This window comes from Mobula birostris, chromosome 2 (assembly GCF_030028105.1).
Source record: "Mobula birostris isolate sMobBir1 chromosome 2, sMobBir1.hap1, whole genome shotgun sequence".
NCBI lineage: Eukaryota > Metazoa > Chordata > Chondrichthyes > Myliobatiformes > Myliobatidae > Mobula > Mobula birostris.
In genome coordinates, this window is record NC_092371.1 from 122,463,415 (window position 1) to 122,481,504 (window position 18,090).

Here is an 18,090-nt window from a genome sequence, read left to right on the forward strand (position 1 = left end):
ACTGTTTGAATATCTAGTGATTATAATGGGTCACTCAATTCAGCTGGCTACTGAAGAGAATTCATATAGAGAACTGCCAAGAACCAAAATGTTCATCAAACCAGATCTCAGCTGAATGGGGATATGGAGAACCAGAAATATTTGATGATTAATTGACATTAGAGTCATTCGTTGTATCCGTTAGTCTCATGAGACCATGGATCTGTGCCTGGAAAGTCTTACTTCAGTCTGTGTTGGTAAAGCAGCGTCTGTTGTGGCTGTAGGGGCCCACATGGGAGTGACAGTCTCGGCCGCAGCGACAGCCGGTAGACTGCCGCTTTCCGTGTTGTGCTGTCGCAGTGAGGCGATGCTGGAGTGTCCTCTCCAGGGCTCAGGCCTGGGCAAGTCTCCCCTCTCCACGACACTGATGTGTCCAAGGGAAGGGCAAGGGCTGATACAGCTTGGCACCAGTGTTGTCGCAGGAGTTGCCAGAACAAGGTTGAAGGAAATGTCGGACTGCCTTAGGGACTCCAGCTTCGTATTTGTTCTCAGGGTTTACTCCCGAAGCCTTTCCCATGAGTGGGTATGGCTGCAAGGCAGTGGAGGTTTGTAATCAGAGTTTTCCCTCTCTTAGATGGACTGCCGTCCCAGGCTGACAAGCTCCATCTACTCGAATCATTATTCATACATAAATTACATTATTCGGTGAAATTATTATCAAAGATCTTTCAAAGGATCATGGACAAGATACTACAAGAAATGCATAGTTCTCCATGTAATTAAAATGATGTACCAAAGAACACGGGGCAATATTACAAGACTAAGGGTGACTGATTGAGCACAAAGTAAAGCTGAAAGGAAGTAAGTGTTCAGCAAGTAAATGTAAATCAGAAGCAGGTTTATATCGTGAAATTTGTTGTCCTTTTAGCAACAGTACAATGCAATACACAATAATAGAAAAAAACACGAATCACGGAAAGTGTATATATATTAAACAGTTAAATTAAATAAGTAGTGCAAAAATAGAAATAAAAAAGTAGGGAGGTAGTGTTCACGGGTGCAGGGTCCATTCAGAAAACAGATGGCAAAGGCAAAGAAGCTGTTCCTGAATCATTCAGTGTGTGCCTTTAGGCTTCTGTACCTCCTTCCTGATGGTAGCAATGAGAACAAGGCATAACCTGGGTGATGGTGGTCTTTAATGATGGATGCTGCCTTTTTGAGGCATCGCTCCTCGAAGGTGCCTGGATACTACGGAGGTGAGTGACCATGATGAAGCGGATTAAGCTTACAACTCTCTGCATCTGATTTTGATCCTGTGCATCAGCTCCTTCCCATCCCAGAGAGTGATACAGCCAGTTGGAATGCTCTCCTCAGTAAATCTGTAGAAATTTGCAAATGTTTTTGCAGACATACTAAATCTCCTAATGAAATATAGCGGCTCTCGTGCCCTCTCTTCTGCATCAATATGTTGGGTCCAGGATAGATCCTCAGAGATATTGACACCCAGGAACTTGTGACTCACCCCTTCCGCTTCTGAATCCTTCATGAGGATAGAGGGGTTCAGAAGTGGAGTGGATGCAACATGAATGGATGCAGAAGTCAAAGAAAACGTGGAGACGTTAGAGACTGCAGATGCTGAAATCTGGAGCAAAACAATAATAAAGCAATGGAGGAACTCAATGGCTCAAGCAGCATCTGTGGAGGGAAATGGATGGTCAACGTTTCAGGTTAACACCCTCCATCAAGACCAAAGAAAGAAAAAGGTGAAGGCAGTAAAAGTTGGCACGATTGAAGAAGGTAGTCATTCTGAGGTGTGGTAACCACTGTGTTTGCTTTCTGCCAGATTGAGCAAGAATTACATCAGCTTCAGCAGAAAAGCAGAAACAGAAATCCCTCTGATTAATTTAAGGAGAGTCTTGAAAATAGGTCTTAGTAACCTTCTATGCTACATGTCCAAATGCTGAATGTTTTAAGTTGGGGGTAGGGCTGTAATAAATGATGTAATGCATAATGATTGGGAAAACATTCAGATGTGTTTACATCGCATACAGAGTCTTAGGTAAAGCAATGTAGAGGCAGGCCCTTCAGCCCAACTCATCTATGCTGATCAGAATGTCCATTTAAACCAGTCCCATTTGCCCAAGTTTGACCTGTATCTTATGAACCTTTCTGATCCATGTACCTGACCAAGCGTATATTAAATGTTGTCATTATACCTGCATGCATGCTTCCCTCTTGGGGCTTATTCCTTATACACACAATCCTTTGTATGAAAAGGTTGTCCCTCGGGTCTCTACTAAATCTTTTCTCTCTCAGCTTAAAGCTTTGCCCTCTAGATCTGGAATCCTGTACTATGGGGAAAAACTGTGACCAATCAGTCTATGGATAAATTGCAGAAGCCTGAGTGACATTATGATCAAATTGGAAACTACATATGCATTATGGTATGAGCTTGGAGCAAAGTATTTTCAACAACTATTTGGCAAACCTTGGTCACAGCCTATAAGCATATGAAGGTGATTCTTGGTCATAGGAAATCAACATCAGTAGAATCTGTATTAAGAATGTAAAGGTGGGTACTTTGCTTGATATGATTATATCAACGACTATAAACATTTTAAATACAATTACAGATATATTGCTCAAAGTTACCATTGTGAAAATTCAAACACAGAGTATACAAGTATACATAGATTAATGTATTTTTACATCAATGGAGCTAGTGGAAAAGACAGAAGGAGATATCGTTCTAAGCCAGCAGGAATATCTTTACGGAGATGAAGATGACTATTGAGACCTTTGCATAAGGTACACAATGAGTGAGGTAGAAAGGAGAGCAACAACTTGAATCTGATACCTCAGAGTGTTGTAGATTCTAGGCCATCAGATGTATTGAAGATTCACTTATGCGTAACATTGGGGATTGAGGTTATGGAGAATTAGTACAGAAGTAGAGTTAAGGCCAGCTTAATTCAGACATGATCACACTAATGAGGTGGGACTGAGGGGCCTGAAGGCCTAATCCTCCTCCTATTTCTTTTTGCTCATATGTTCTTGAAAGAATGCAGAGAAAATTTACAAGGATGTTGCTGGGTCTGGAGAAGCTGAGTTATAGGGGAAGATTGACTAGGTTAAGTCTGTATTCTTTGAAACATAGAAATCTGAGAGGAGATTTGATAAACGCATGCAAAATCGTGAGGGGTATCGATAGGGTAAATGCAAGCAGGCTTTTTCCACTGAGGTTTGGTGAGGCTACAACCAGAGGTCACGGCTTAAGGGTGAAAGGTGAGTAGTTTAAGGGGAATGTGAGGGGAAATTTCTTCACTCAGAGGATCATGAGAGTGTGGAATGAGCTGCCAGCACGTGAGCTTGATTTCAACATTTAAGTGAAGTTTAGTTAGGTACATGGATAGTAGGGATAAGAAAGGCTATGGCCCCAGTGCAGGTCATTGGGAGTAGGCAGTTTAAGTGGTTTACGGTATGGACTAGATGGGCCAAATAGCCTTGTTCTGTGCTGTACCTCTCTGTGACTCTATAACTCTATATTTTATACATAAGTTGATATAGAAGGGAGCCACTTGGTCCATCACATCCATGCCAACTCCAAAGGAAGCAATCCCACAAGTCCTTTTCCCCTAGACACTGTTTTCTTTCCCACATGCCTTCAACTCCGTTTAGTTCATTTGCCACTTATCTGCTCTAAGGGGTAATTTACAGCAGCCAATTACCTATCAACTCCACCGTGGATGGTTTCAAGGCCGGTTACGAGAGGAGGAGGGTTGGGCATGGGGCTAGCAACCTCATCCCATGAAAACCCAGAACTACAGAAGCTCCAAAGACCTCGCCCCCGGGAGAGGAAGGATATTCGCTGATAAGCTACACCTGGGAACAACTTGACGAGAGGAATCTGGCAAGCTACTGTAGGCAGTCTATGCCCCAGAGGGGGTGATGAATTCAAGAAAAAGAAGAAGAAGAAGAAGAAGGGTTAACTTACCCACCCACAAGTCTTCGGGATATGTGAGGAAAGCCCACCACACACTATCATGAAGAGAAATGGACTCCAGAGATGCATCACCTGGAGTGTGGGTTGAAGTTAGTCTCTGAAACTGTGAGGCAGCAGTGCTAACTGCTCTACTATTCATCACTCAAAATGTGTAGAAGTGAACTATGTTGGGTTTTGTCAACAGTAGAATTTGCTATTATCTTTAACTTCTGGGAATGGGGTAGAGTTACACATCCCTGTGCATACCTATGATATTGAGGTGGAAATGGCTGAAAGCTTCAGGTTGCTAGGTGTAACTAGTACCAATAGCTTGTACAGGTGCAATGATTTTGATGCTACACCCAAGAAAACACGCCAGTGCCTTTACTTCATCAGAAGGCTAAGGCAATTCTATGGAAATTTGGCATGACCCCACTGACCCTCACCAAGTTTTGTAGATGCAGCACAGAAAGCATGCTACTTCAGTGCACCACGGCTTGGTATGGCAAAAGCTCTGTGCAAGAAACTGCAGGAATTGTGGACACAGCTCACTCCATTATGAAAACCAACCTCCCCCTATGTACTTTTGGCTGCCTTGGGAAAGCAGTCAACATAATCAACAATGACTCCTGCCTCAGTCATTGTCTCTTCTTCCTTTTTCCATCAGACAGAAGATACCAAAGCTTGAAAGTATTCACTGCCAGGCTCAGGGGCAGTTTCTGTCTCACAGTTATTTGACTCTTGTATGATAAGGGTGAACTCTTGGTCTCTCAGTCTACCTAGTTATGGCCTTTGCACCTCAATTTTCTACCCACAGTGCCCTTTCTCTGTAACTCTATTCTGCATTCTGTTACTGCTTTTCCTTTTGTGCTGTTCAATGCACATACTTTTCAAAATGATCTCTGTGGATGGCATGCAGAACAAAGTTTTTCACTGCGTCTTGGCACATGTGACAATAATAAACTATCACCCAATTCCCAATCTGTGCATTAGTGGCACCTTACAAATCTGACTTTCAAAATAGCTTGTTGTAGTATGCATTCCAAAGGAGTATCTTATGGAGTTGGGTGGCGGGCTGGAGATATGCCTTTACAAAGGAGGTGTAATGTGCCCCTTTCCTCTGCCAGCCTGCAGGTCGCCCTTGGGCAAGGGGTAAACCATCGATCAGGGTCATGTGAAGCCATGGGAGCCAGTGGTGGAAAGTCGTATGAGCAGCTGGCGCATATCACAGGCCCTGGTTATGTGACCACAGACACCAGGCGGATAATCTCTGAAGAGTACTGATAATGGCTGGGGTCACCCTTCTTGTAAAGACACTGCTCAGAAGAAGGCAATAGCAAACCACTTTCGGAGGAAAATTTTCCAAGATCAGTCCTGGTCATGAGACCATGATTGCCTACGTCATACAACAAGGCACATAATGATGGTGATGATGGTCTTATGGAGATACTGTAGGAATTAATTCAGAAGTGCTCATGTAGGCCACTTAGTTCTAGCAAGTGATATATAAGAGGATATGGAAGAGTTATGTCATAATATGTACTGTACTGTGCAAAAGTCTTCAGCGCACATTTATAGCTAGGGTGCCTGAGACTTTTGCACAGTACTGTATTTGTCAATGTGGAGTGGAGAGCCGGTTAGTAAATCTGGCAGGAACAAATGATGTTGGGAATGGCGAGGGTGGAGCACCAGGGGAGGGGCATGGGACAGGTGGCAGAGGAGGAGTGCCAGGGCTGGGGGATGGTATGGATTCAGACATGCCCTGCCCTGAGACACCAGGCAAGGTAATGTGATTCCAAACAACTGATCCATTGATCATAACAGAATGCTTCTCTTAAATTACTACGGTGCTGTGCAAAAGCCTTAGGCGCCCTATTTATATATGTGTCTCAGACTTTTGCACAGTACTGTGTACTCCGGGTTGATTCAGTGATGACCGTGGAAAAAGTGAGTTCAGAGATCAATTATAATGTAATTCCTTCCTTGACAAAGAAGAAGGTACAATGTCAGCAACATAGGCTTCTTAGAGAAAAGAGGCACCGTGGTGCAGCTAGGAGAGCTGCGTGCTGTGACCCAGGTTCAATTGTGCTGCCCATGTGGAGTTTGCAGGTTCTCCATCTGTGATTGTATGGATTTCCTCTGGGTGCTCTGGTTTCCTCTACTTTCCAAAGACGGGGATTGTTGTGATCACTTGTATCAAAATACAGGGAAGAGCATACCTTGCATGCCATCCTGACAGATCGTTCCAAACATAAATAACATGAAAACGCAATACAGAATACAGAGAAAGTGCAGTGCAGGCAGACAAATAAAGTGCAAGGGCCATGGAATGAAAGATTGAGAAATCAAAAGTTAATTTTTGATGTATGAGACATCTCTTAAAGAGTCTGATAACAGCAGTGTAGGAGCTGTAGCACAGGTTCTCAGGCTCTTATATTTTCTGCCTGAAAGGAGACAAAAAAAAAGAGAAAATGACTGGGATGGGAAGGGTCTCTGATTATGTAGGCTGGTTTCCCAAGGCAGGGAGAATTATATTTAGAGTTAATAGAGGGAAGGCTGATTTGCTTGATGGACTAGGCGGTGTTCACAACTCTGCAATTTCTTGGGATCTCGAGCAGAGACCAAGCTGCAATGCTTTCTACGATGCATCTGGGAAGAAACACTCATGTGGTGAGTGGCAGACTCTGGGAAGAGCCGGTTGGAATGTCGGCAGAATTAAAAATGAGATTGATGAAACTGGGTGTTTCATGGTTAGTGTAGACTCAGTGGACTGAGGGGTATGTTTCTATGCCACTTAAAACATAGAACATAGAACAGGCCACCCGGTGCTCCAGAGAAACAACCCAAGTTCATCTAGCCTCTCATGATAGCACATGCCCTTTAAACCAGGCAACAGCTGGTAAACCTCTTCTGCACCCTCTCCAGAGCCTCAAAATGTAATTACAGAGGCGGGAGAGAGAAGTTGGACAAAATTGATTGGAAAAGAACACTGGCAGGGATGATGGTAGAGCAGCAATGGCTAAAAGTTTGGGAAGCAATTCAGAAGGCACAGGATATATACATCCCAAAGAGGAAGAGGTATTTTAAAGGAAAGATGACAGAACTGTGGTGAACACGAGAAGCCAACATAAAAGCCAAAGAGAAGGCAAAAATTAGTGAGAAGTTAAAGGATTAGGAAGCTTTCAAATACCAACAGAAGGTACCTAAAAAGTCATTAAGAAGGTAAAGAAGGAATATAAAAGTATGCTAGCCAATAATATTAAAGAGGATACCAAAAGTTTCTTCAGATACATAAAGTGTAAAAGAGAGGTGAGAATGGATATCGGACTGTTGGAAAACAATGCTGGAGAGGTAGTAATGGGGACAAGGAAATGGTGGATGAACTGAATAAGTATTTTGCATCAGTCTTCACTGTGGAAGACACTAGCAGCATGGTGGAAGTTCCAGGTGTTAGGGGGCATGAAGTGTGTGTAGTTACCATTACTAGAGAGAAGGTTCCTGGGAAACTGAAAGGTTTGAAGGTAAATAAGTCAATTGGACCAGATGGTGTATACCCCAGGGTTCTGAAAGAAGTGGCTGAAGAGATTATGGAGGCATTAATAATCATCTTTCAAGAATCACTAGCTTCTATATTGGTTCCCAAAGGCTGGAAAATTGCAAATATCACTCATCTTTTCAAGAAGGGAAAGAGATAGAAGAAAGGTAATTATAGGTCAATGAGTCTGACTTCTGTGGTTGGGAAGATATTGGAGTCGATTGTTAAGGATGTAGTTTCAGGTTACTTGGAAGCACATGGTAAAATAGGCCATAGTCAACATGGTTTCCTCAAGGGAAAATCTGTTGGAATTCTTTGATGAAATAAAAAGCAGGATAGACAAAGGAAAATTGGTTGATGTTGTGTACCTGGATTTTCAGAAAGCCTTTGACAAAGTGCCACACGTGAGGCTGCTTAACAAGGTACGAGCTCATGGTATTATAGAGAAATTTCTGGCAAGGATAAAGCAGTGGCTGACTGGCAGGAGGAAAAGAGTGGGAATAAAGGGAACCTTTTCTGGTTGGCTGCCAGTGACTAGTGGTGTTCCAAAGGGGTTTGTGTTGGGACCGAAACTTTTTATGTTACATGTTAATGATTTGGATGATGGACTTTATGGCTTTGTTGCAAAGTTTGCAGATGATATGCAGATAAGTGGAGGGGCATGTAGTTTTGAGGAAGTGGAGAGACTGCAGAAGGACTTAGATAGATTCAAAGAATGGGCAAAGAAGTAGCAGATGGGAAGTGTTTAGACATGTACTTTGGTAGAAGAAATGAAATGGTTGACTATTTTCTAAGTGCATAGAAAATACAAAAGACAGAGGCGCAAAGGGACTTGGGCGTCCTTATGCAGGAATCCCTAACGGTTAATTTGCAGGTTGAGTCTGTGGTGAGGAAGGCAAATGCAATGTTAGCATTCATTTCAAGAGGACTACAATATAAAAGCAAGGATATAATGTTGAGACTTTATAGAGCACTGGTGAGTCCTCCCTTCAAGTATTGTGAGCATACTTAGAAAGGATGTGCAGAAACTGGAGAAAGTTCAAAGGAGGTTCATGAAAGTATTCCAGGATTGATTGGCTTGTCATATGAAGAGCGTTTGATGGTTCTGTGCATAACAAATGGTGGAAGGCCTTGATAGAGTGGATGTGGAGAGGATGTTTCTTATGGTGGGAGAGTCTTAAGACCAGAGGACACAGCCTCAGAATAAAGGGCTGTCCTTTTAGAATGGAGATGAGGAGGAATTTCTTTAGCCAGAGAGTGGTGAATCTGTGGAATGTGTTGCCACAGGCAACTGTGGAGGTCAGGTCCTTATGTATATTTAAGGCAGAGGTTGATAGATTCTTGATTGGTCAGGGCATGAAGGGACATGGAGAGAAAGCAAGAGATTGGGGTTGAGAGGTAAAATTGGATCAGCCTTGATGAAATGGTGGAGCAGACTTGATGGGCCAAATAGCCTAATTCTGCTCCTATGTCTTATGGCCTTATTCTCTAACCATCCTTAGTATAGTGGGGTGACCACAACTGTGTATGACATTCCAGATGTGGCCTACCAGCGTTTTATAAAGTTGCAACGTAACCTTCTGACTTTTGAACTCAGTGCCTCGACTAATAAAAGCAAGCATTCCACAAGCCTTCTTAACCACCTTATCCATCCGTGTAGTCACTTTCTACAAGCTATGAACTTGTTTCTGAGTCTCTAAGCTCAAGGAGAGCTGGAACAATCTGTGAAGGAGCTAAGTTTGTAATTAAAGTGTATAAATTTCTTTTTTTCAGTCAATTTATACATAGTGTAGTGAGAGGGTTAACTTGAGCAGCACTTCATGTCTTCTTGTGTTTCTGTTTATTCAGTGTTCTCAGATTCTAAGAAGAAATGCATACACATGCACTATAGTGTTAGCGTAGATTATCGACTCAAAGCTCTGGAACATGCTTTGAGCCCACAGCTTTCTGGATCAGAGGCACAAGTGCTGACTACTAAACCACAGCTATTTCAGTTATGTCTGGCACCACCTTTTAGTCCCGACCCCAGTTCATTACCTGATCCACTCCCTGTCACCACTGTGCAGAGAACATACACAGTGCTCTTCTTGAATGAAGCTTGAAGCACCTGGGGCACAAGGGGAGTTAAGAGAGACCAGCTGTTAGAGATCTCCGTCCTGAATGAACTCGCTAGGGGGTAGAAACTGAAAAGTTGGCACTGATCAACTCTATGAACTTGGCTTCAGAACCAGTAGGCTGTGAATCTAAACTTATGGGCAACCCAGCCTACAGAAGGGCAGATAGTCTCATGGTTACCTTGGAAACATTGGTATAGATGAAAAAAAAGTCTTGGGTGCCCTTCACATCCCTCTTGTTTTTCCCTAGTGCGAAGTGTTTGGAAGTGTGACCTCTATTTTCAAACAGGAAACACAGCAGCAGATCTATTCACAGCAAGTTTTCACTGACAGGACCATAGTATTGATTAGGGCAAAACAACATCAATCCAAATTATGGTTCTTGACTTGAAATTTGACTGTCCACTTCCCCCTGCAGATGTTGCCAGACCCAAGGATTCTATCCAGAAGATTGTTTTCATTCCAGATTCCGGCATCTGCAGTCTCCTCTGACCTTGATTAGATCCACAATTTATCAACATTTAGTTTATTAATTTCCATTATAATGTCATTAGCACTTTATGTTATGTGTCTTCAATTTATGAATTTATTTATCACATTTCATCTTATGGAATTTTATTAGAAATTATAAATTTACAGTACTGCAAATGTCTTCGGCACGTGTATATAGCTAGGGTATGTATTGTACTGTTCTGCTACCACGCACACACAAAAAACAAATTTCATTACATTTTTGAGTGATGGTAAAGCTGATTCTGATATGGGGCTGTATTGTGGACTGAGAGTGGGAAAGGGGCAGGGAGAGGGCAGTCATGGTTGGGGGGGAAAGGGAAAGGAGAGGGGAGGGAGCAGGAAGCATCAGAGAGACATTCCGTAGTGATCAAAGCAATTGTTTAGAATCAAATGAGCTTGCCTGGTGTCTCAGGGCTGGGTGTGTCTGTACCTGCAACATCCCTCTACCACACCTTTTCTGCCACCTGTTCCACACCTCTCCACTCTCACCATTTCCAACATTCTTTGCTCCCGGCAGATGTACAAACTTATACAGTTTGTACATCTGCCGGGAGCAAAGTATGTAGCACCCTAGCTATACATACGTGCCTAAGACTTTTGCTCAGTACTGCATTTTCTTCTGTAATAAGTAGCATGCCATTCTTGACCCCTGCAAACACACTACAAAACAACCCTAACTGGCACAGTGCGGAACTCCGCCTCTTTCCTTTGTAACGCACTGAGATCATTTATGTGGCCTGAGCGCCTGGCAGTACTCTGGATTGTTATGTAAAAGATGCACTTTTCCAGCTCTCTGCTGCAGCATAAATTGAAGCCATGTGTCTGTTCGTGGAAAGTGATCCACTGAGCTGGAGCAAACAAGCTTGCATCGAGGTTAAAATAAATGACATTGGTTAAAAACAACACCTTAACTTAACTGTGCAAGAGTCAGAGGGGGTAGGAGGAGAATGCACTTGTGATTTAGTAATGGATCACATATAGCAGCTTCTGAAGGTACTTTCAAGGCATGATTGCATAGGGACTAGAGAAAGTTAAAAATGGCTGGTCATAGAAATATGCCCTTCAACCCACTGATTCCACATTGATCACCTGCTTACACTGATAACACATTAATCACATTTTTCACTCTCCACACATTCTCATCTACTCCCTCCCAATTCACCCACGCACGGAGGGAACACGAGGAAAGTGTGGTGAAGAGAGACAGAGTTCTGATGATCTCCTTTGCTACTGTGAAAACCTGAGAGATGGGATCACTCAAATCCTTCAATCTCTGATGCCAGCAAGGCTTAATGAGACACTGGGAGAAATCAGGCAGACTTACCTTTGCACAAACATTGGTGGAAATCCAGCACTCCCTCACCCAGGGGTGATGATTGAAGTCTGCCAGCTCGGACACTTCTAGAATTTCATGAAGAAATTGATAAGGAAGCCAAGGCAGAGAATTGGGCTACAGATCATCCCTGATCTAATCAGAGGCCCAATAAATTGGAACTGGAGTTCAGCATGGAGTAGATGGGCGAATGGGCCTGCTTCTGTGCTGTGGTGCTCTATGACTCTATGACACAACTGAGGTACAGACTACAGAAGCTCAATGCTATATGGGACATAGAAGGCCATTTGATAGGCACCCCAACCACAACCATTCATTCACTCCAGTACGATGCATCTATAGGATGCACTGCAGCAAGACACCAAGACTCCTCTCTTCCATGAGCAATCTTCCAAACCCATGACCCCTACCAGTTGGAAGATTAAAGGCAGCAAAAGCAGAAGGACATCACCACATGGAAGTCACCTTATAAGCCACACACCATTCTAATTGGAAACATATCGCTGTTCCTTCGCCATCGCCAGATCAAAGTTCTGGAACTCGTCTCCCAAACAGCTTCGATGATATACCTACACCACAAGTACTGCCTCAGTTCAAGAGTGCAGCTTGTCATCACTAGTTGCATCATGGCCTGGAATGGAAACACAAATGGCATTGAACGGAAAATCTTACAAGAAGTAGTGGTACGGCCATCCATATACAGTCTTCCCCACCATTGAGCACACCTGCACGGAGCACTGTTGCAGGCAAGCAGCATCTGTCGTCAAGGACCCCAACCACCAAGGTCACGCTCCCTTCTTGCTATTGACATCAGGAAAAGGTACCAGAGCCTCAGGATGCATAACACCACGTTCAGGACCAGTTACTACCCCTCAACCATCAGACTCTTGAACCAGAGCGGTTAACTTCACTCACCCCAGCACTCAACTGTTCCCATAACCTATGGACTCACTTTCAAGGACTCTTCATCTCATGTTCTGGATATTTATTGCTTATTTCTTTGTTATTATTTACTTTTCCTCAGCCCAGACTGTTAAAACCTGAGGTACGGACATAGCCAAGCACGCTCATTTCTCAATTGCTATTCTAGTAGTGTTTAGCTTTCTGGAGATTTACATAGATATTACCGTGTAGCCCAATTTGTTTAATGCTATTGTATAGTGACTTTGGGTCTACACCAGTAGTAGATATTACTGTTGGGACAATATATCCCTTGTTCATGTTCCAAAGTCTTTCAATTTCCTGTTTTAATTCAGCATACTTCTGGTGTTTTTCACTTACTGATTTCTGTAAGTTGTGTGTCTTTGGAATGGGTATATCTATTAAGTAAGTTGTTTTTGCATGTTTATCCTGTATTATTATATCTGGATGGTTATTATGGATTATTATTATCATTCATCATCATCATCTTTTATACTTTCATAGATCATTGTCTTTTTCATATGGGATTTTTGCCCGTCCTGTTGGGTGTGACCTTTCATTGACTCTATTGTGTTTCTTGTATTTACAGTGGATGCCCACAAGAAAATGAATCTCAGGATTGCACAGAGTGACATATATGTACTTTGATAATAAACTTACTTTGAGCTTTGAACTTTTGAACTTGAACTCAAAGGCCGGTAGGGATGGGCAAGTATGTGTCGGCTGAGCCAGTGAGACCTACATTCCTTGAATGAATATAAACACATCACCCCTAATATAATCAAACAAGCCTGTCAAATGAGGTAGAAGTCATCCTAATCTATCCTACCCTAATGTGATGCCCATCACAGAAGAGCAACGTCACACAGGACACAGCAGCCTGCAGGATGGGCACCCTGTTGACAGCACCCTCAACTGACAAATGGCAGGCCAGAAGCTTCACCCACACCTTGCTTGAAGACCTGCAGTGTCCAGCAAACAGCAGTCTGCAGCCCTCATCCATTGCCTGATCCAGACTGCTGCCAAGGATAGTATCTGTCCAATTACACCATTAAGGCACAGGAAACATCATCCTTTCCTCATCCAGGCACAGCTCGTTCATCTCATTGTTGCCTTTGGAGATACGTCTACAAATCCCATTTACCTGCACCTTGCCTAAACCTTATTCAAGCACACAGCTAATGGAAGGACCTTTTACTACATCAAGGGATCCTGAGATCCAAGGAAGTGGCCGGACAAGTACATAGCATGTTAAGCAAGGGGGATAGCATGGGAAACAAGGGGTATAGTATGCTTGTTTTTATTAGATGAGGCACTGAGTTTATGAGGCTAGGAAGTTTTGTTGCAGCTTTATAAAACTCTAATTAGGCCACATCTGGAATGTTGACTTCAATTCTGGTCAGCTAGCTATAGAAAGGAAGTGGAGCAGAAAGGGTTTAACATATGGCATAAGGAAAGATTGGACAAATAGATAGATTTGTCTGGAGTGGTAGAGGCTGAGGGCAGACCTGGTGGAACTTCTTAAAATTGTGAGGGGCAAAGAGATAAGCTGATATCTGTTTCTGGGTGTCAAAATGGCCATTACTAGAGTATGTGCATTCAAGATTTTCAGGGTCAAAATGCCCACTACTAGAGAGTGTGTATTTAAGGGGAGAGGGGGAAAGTTCAAGGAAATGTGCGGGGAGGTTTTCTTTGCACAGAGAGTGGTGGGGACCTTAAATGTGCTGCCAGGGACTGTAGTGGAGGCAGATATGATAGAGACATTTAAGAACCTATAGAAAGGCACATGAATATGCAGAGAATGGAGGAATATAGACTATATGTAGGTAGAAGGGATTAATTTAAATAGGCATCATTTGCTTAATTAATTTGGCACAATCCCATGGGGTAAACAACCTCTTCCTGTGCTGTACTGTTCTGTGTTCAATGTTCCATGTTAACTCTCTAACGAATTATCAATGTATTGGGATGAAGCCCTGCATCAGGATTGATGATTCAACCATTGTGCTTGAATTAATTGAAAGCCAAATGCTTTATTTAACTGTGTTATTGTTACTATTGAGACATGTTGGGTGATACAGTGGTGCAGCTAGTGGAAATGCTGCCTCCGTGCTTCTTGAAACTCCTGGCAGTGGGTGCTGTCTGTGCAGTTTGCATGTCCTCCATGTGACTCTGTGGGACTCCCTTGGGTTCTCCATTTTCCACCCTTGTCCGTGGTGACTTAACTGCCCACTGTAAATTGCTCTTACTTCTCAGCGGTGAGTAGGGTGACCCGCCTCTCATTTTCAACTCATCACCTGCAGCCTATTTAAACCCAGCTTCCTCTCAGAGTCCTTGTTCATCCATTGAACCAGCCAGCCTTAATCAGTTACTTCTATCCTTCAGTTACCTGGTGGCCTTGTCATGTTAAGTATCTGTTCTCTTGTGGCCCATCATGGCTTATTATTTTGCAGGTTATTATTAAAATGCTTGCTCACTGCTGAATCGTCCCCACTGTTCTGTGTTTGGTTCAAACCACCTCTACATTTCCAGCTACAAAAGGCAGAAAATGTAGGGGAAGGGAGAAGGGATATGGTATTGAGATTGAGAATGAACCACAATTATATTGGATGGCAGAGAAGGGTTGAATGGATTACCCTAGCTCTTATGCTTGTACCTACCCCCTCAATGATAGTCATCTAGGCCATTAACTGCTCAGCTCCCTGCCTCTCTTTCTCTTTCTTAACTTGTAGCCAATTCACCTTCCTTCAACAGTTTGATACTTGATAACCTACAATGTATCCCATTTTGCTAAAGGATTAATTTTAAAAACATTCTTCACGTTTTATGTCCCTCCATGGCCTCATCTTCCTGTAGCCTTCCATCCCTTGGCTAATAATAATCTAATCCCCATTTAAATCCTGGGAGGACAGCCTGAATATGATGACAGATCAAGAGGAAGGTGCTGAATAACTGAAGAGTTATAGAGTCATCCAGCACAGAAATAAGCCCTTCGGCCCAACTGGTCCCTGCAAACAAAGATGACATCCAAGCTAATCCCATTTGCCAGCATTTGGTTCATAAACTTTTAAGCCCTTCCTATCCATGCACCTGATCCACTGTCTTTAAAATGTTGTAGTTGGCACTGCCTCCTGGCTGCTCATTCCACATGCAAAAGTTGCCCCTCAAGTTCCTAATAAATCTTTCACCTCTCTTCCTAAACCTAATCACAGGAAGAAGATCGACTGCATTCACTCTATCCATGCCCCTTATGATTTTATCCATCTCTATAAGTCTCCTATGCTCCAATGGTTAAAGTCCCAGCTTTCCAATTTTTCCTTATAACTTAATCCTTTAAGTCCTGGCAACATCCTTGCAAATCTCTTTTGACCTCTTTCCAGCCTAACGAGGTCATTCTTGTAACAGAGTGACAAAAATTGAAGACAATATTCCAAGAGCAGTTTCACCAGCATCTCACACAACAACACCATGACCTACTAATGTCTCTACTTAATGCCCTGAGGTAAGACTATTACCTTTGACACACACCCAGATCTAGACAGAGACCATATTTAGTCTGAGTGATTATCAATGCTGATTTCTGAAATTCTGTCCCATGGACGACCAAATCAAAGGGAAGTTTCAGGAGGGCAGAGTCAGATGTAACTCACTACACTCGTTACAGAGCCTGGGCCGTGGCAGGGAAAAGCACCACAAGAAATGTTATTGGGAGGTAACAATTCTTGCTATCGTTGCACATCGAGTCTCACACTTCTCCACACAGACTAATTATGTGATGCAGTGTCACGAGAGCACTGTATTTAACAACATGGCTTTGAGTGGGGCCAGTGGGCTAAAATTTGGAAATAAGAGTTCAAACACATAGTAATTACCCTACACCCAAATGCGGGGATGGATTGGTGCCTCATTGACTTTAAGAGGCTAGTTACAAGCAAAACTTTGAAAAGGCTCTTGTGAAGTAAGAAGCAATGCCAGCACATGTTGAGGCTGCCAACCCTGCTAGATTGCCCTGGAGTCTTGAAGAATTAAAGGCTAATTCCAAGTCTACAGAGCAGCAAGCAAAAGCCAGGGGAATAGTCACATGAGCATTAAACTGAAGACATCTTTTCAGAACATGTTGTTTTGGTATTTATTTATTATAAAATATTGTTATTCAGTAAGTCTGGCTCTGGCATGAATCAGTCTGGGTCTCGTGCTTCGTCTGTCTTTGAGTCTCTGCTGTTAAATCAGTCTCTTTCTCAGTTTCTTGTTTAACCAGTCTCTGTCCCGATCGCTTGTTTATTCAGTCTCTGTCCCAGTTTCTTCTTTAACTAATCTGTCTCGATCTCCTGTTTAATCAATCTTTGTCTCAATCACTTGTTTAATCAGTCTCTGTCCCGATCTCGTTTATTCAGTCTCTGTCTCAGTTTCTTCTTTAACTAATCTGTCTCGATCTCCTGTTTATCATTCTTTGTCTCAGTCACTTGTTTAGCCAGTCTCAATCCTTTTATAATCAGTATCTGTCTCATCCTGCTGTTTGTCATGATCTGGATGCATCACGACTTGGTATTGCGACTGCTTTGTGTTAGGCTGCAGGAAACTGTGGACAGTTCAGCACATCATGGAAACCAATCTCCCCTCCATGGACTCTGCCTACACTGTTCACAGTCTCAGTAAATTACCCAACATGATCAAGATCCCACCCACCGTGGACATTCTCTCTTCTGCCCCCTCCCATGGAGCAGAAGATACAAAACCCTAAAAGCATATACCATCAAGCTCAAGGACAGCTTCTATCCCAATGTTATGAGACTATTGAATAGTCCCCTTATAAGATGAGATGGAGTCTTGACCTCACAATCTACCTTGTCATAACTTTACACCTTACTGTCAGCCTGCATTGCACTTTGTCTGTAACTGTAACAGTTTAGTTTGCATTGTTATTGATTTCCATTGTACTTCCTCAATGCACTGATGTGATGAAATGATCTGCCTGGATGTCATGCAGAACCAAGTTTTTCATTGTGCCTCAGTTTTAGGGAGTATTCTGGAGTTATGTGAAGACAGCAGATATTAATTCAAACAGAACCGGGCTTCAGTTCTAATGTATTAGTCTTCATTTTGAATTGTAAACTGTAAGCAGTAAATTGAAATTAAAGGCCCACAGACAAGAGACTGCGTATGCATCAGCCGAATGTTAAGGCACTGAGGTTGCGTTGTGCCTTGCATCAACTATGGGTTTAAGGAATTTGCACCATTGTAAATATAAATAAGTTCAGGGAAGAGTTCCAGCCCGGGTATTTGAACGTTCAGAGGAGTCTCCTTCTGTAGATATGTAATTCAAACGATCATTGCAAACCCAAAATATTGAAGTAGACAATGTCATTGTAACTATTGAAATTGTATTGAAGTACTTCCTGTTACCTTTGACCTTTAGGGTATAAAAATGTAATGCATTTTTGGGTTTGTGAGCCTCTACTGAGAGTATCTGTAGAAGAATGCCGCTTGTTGTGTTGAATAAAGACTTCAATATCAGTATCTCTCCACTGACTTAGTTGTCACAACATTCAGTACATGTGACAATAAGAAAAATGACAACTAATCGGCCAGTGTCTCAATCTACTGTTCAGTCAGTCCCTGTCTCGGGTTTAGATGAGTGCAGCTCCAGCATCATCATCCAGGACAAAGCAGCTTGCTTGGTTGGAACCCTTTCCAACACCCTAAGCATTGATAC

General features: G+C 42.7%; 1 long non-coding RNA gene across 1 annotated transcript in view; it reads left to right on the forward strand.

The window, feature by feature from the left end:
• LOC140209248 (uncharacterized) overlaps positions 1–17,729 on the forward strand; it is a 44,867-nt gene extending 27,138 nt beyond the window's left edge. Inside the window, exon 3 of the long non-coding RNA XR_011888973.1 lies at positions 12,967–17,729. This is a non-coding gene — a long non-coding RNA (uncharacterized lncRNA). The remainder of the gene's footprint in view (positions 1–12,966) is intronic.
• The last annotated feature ends 361 nt before the right edge of the window (positions 17,730–18,090 follow it).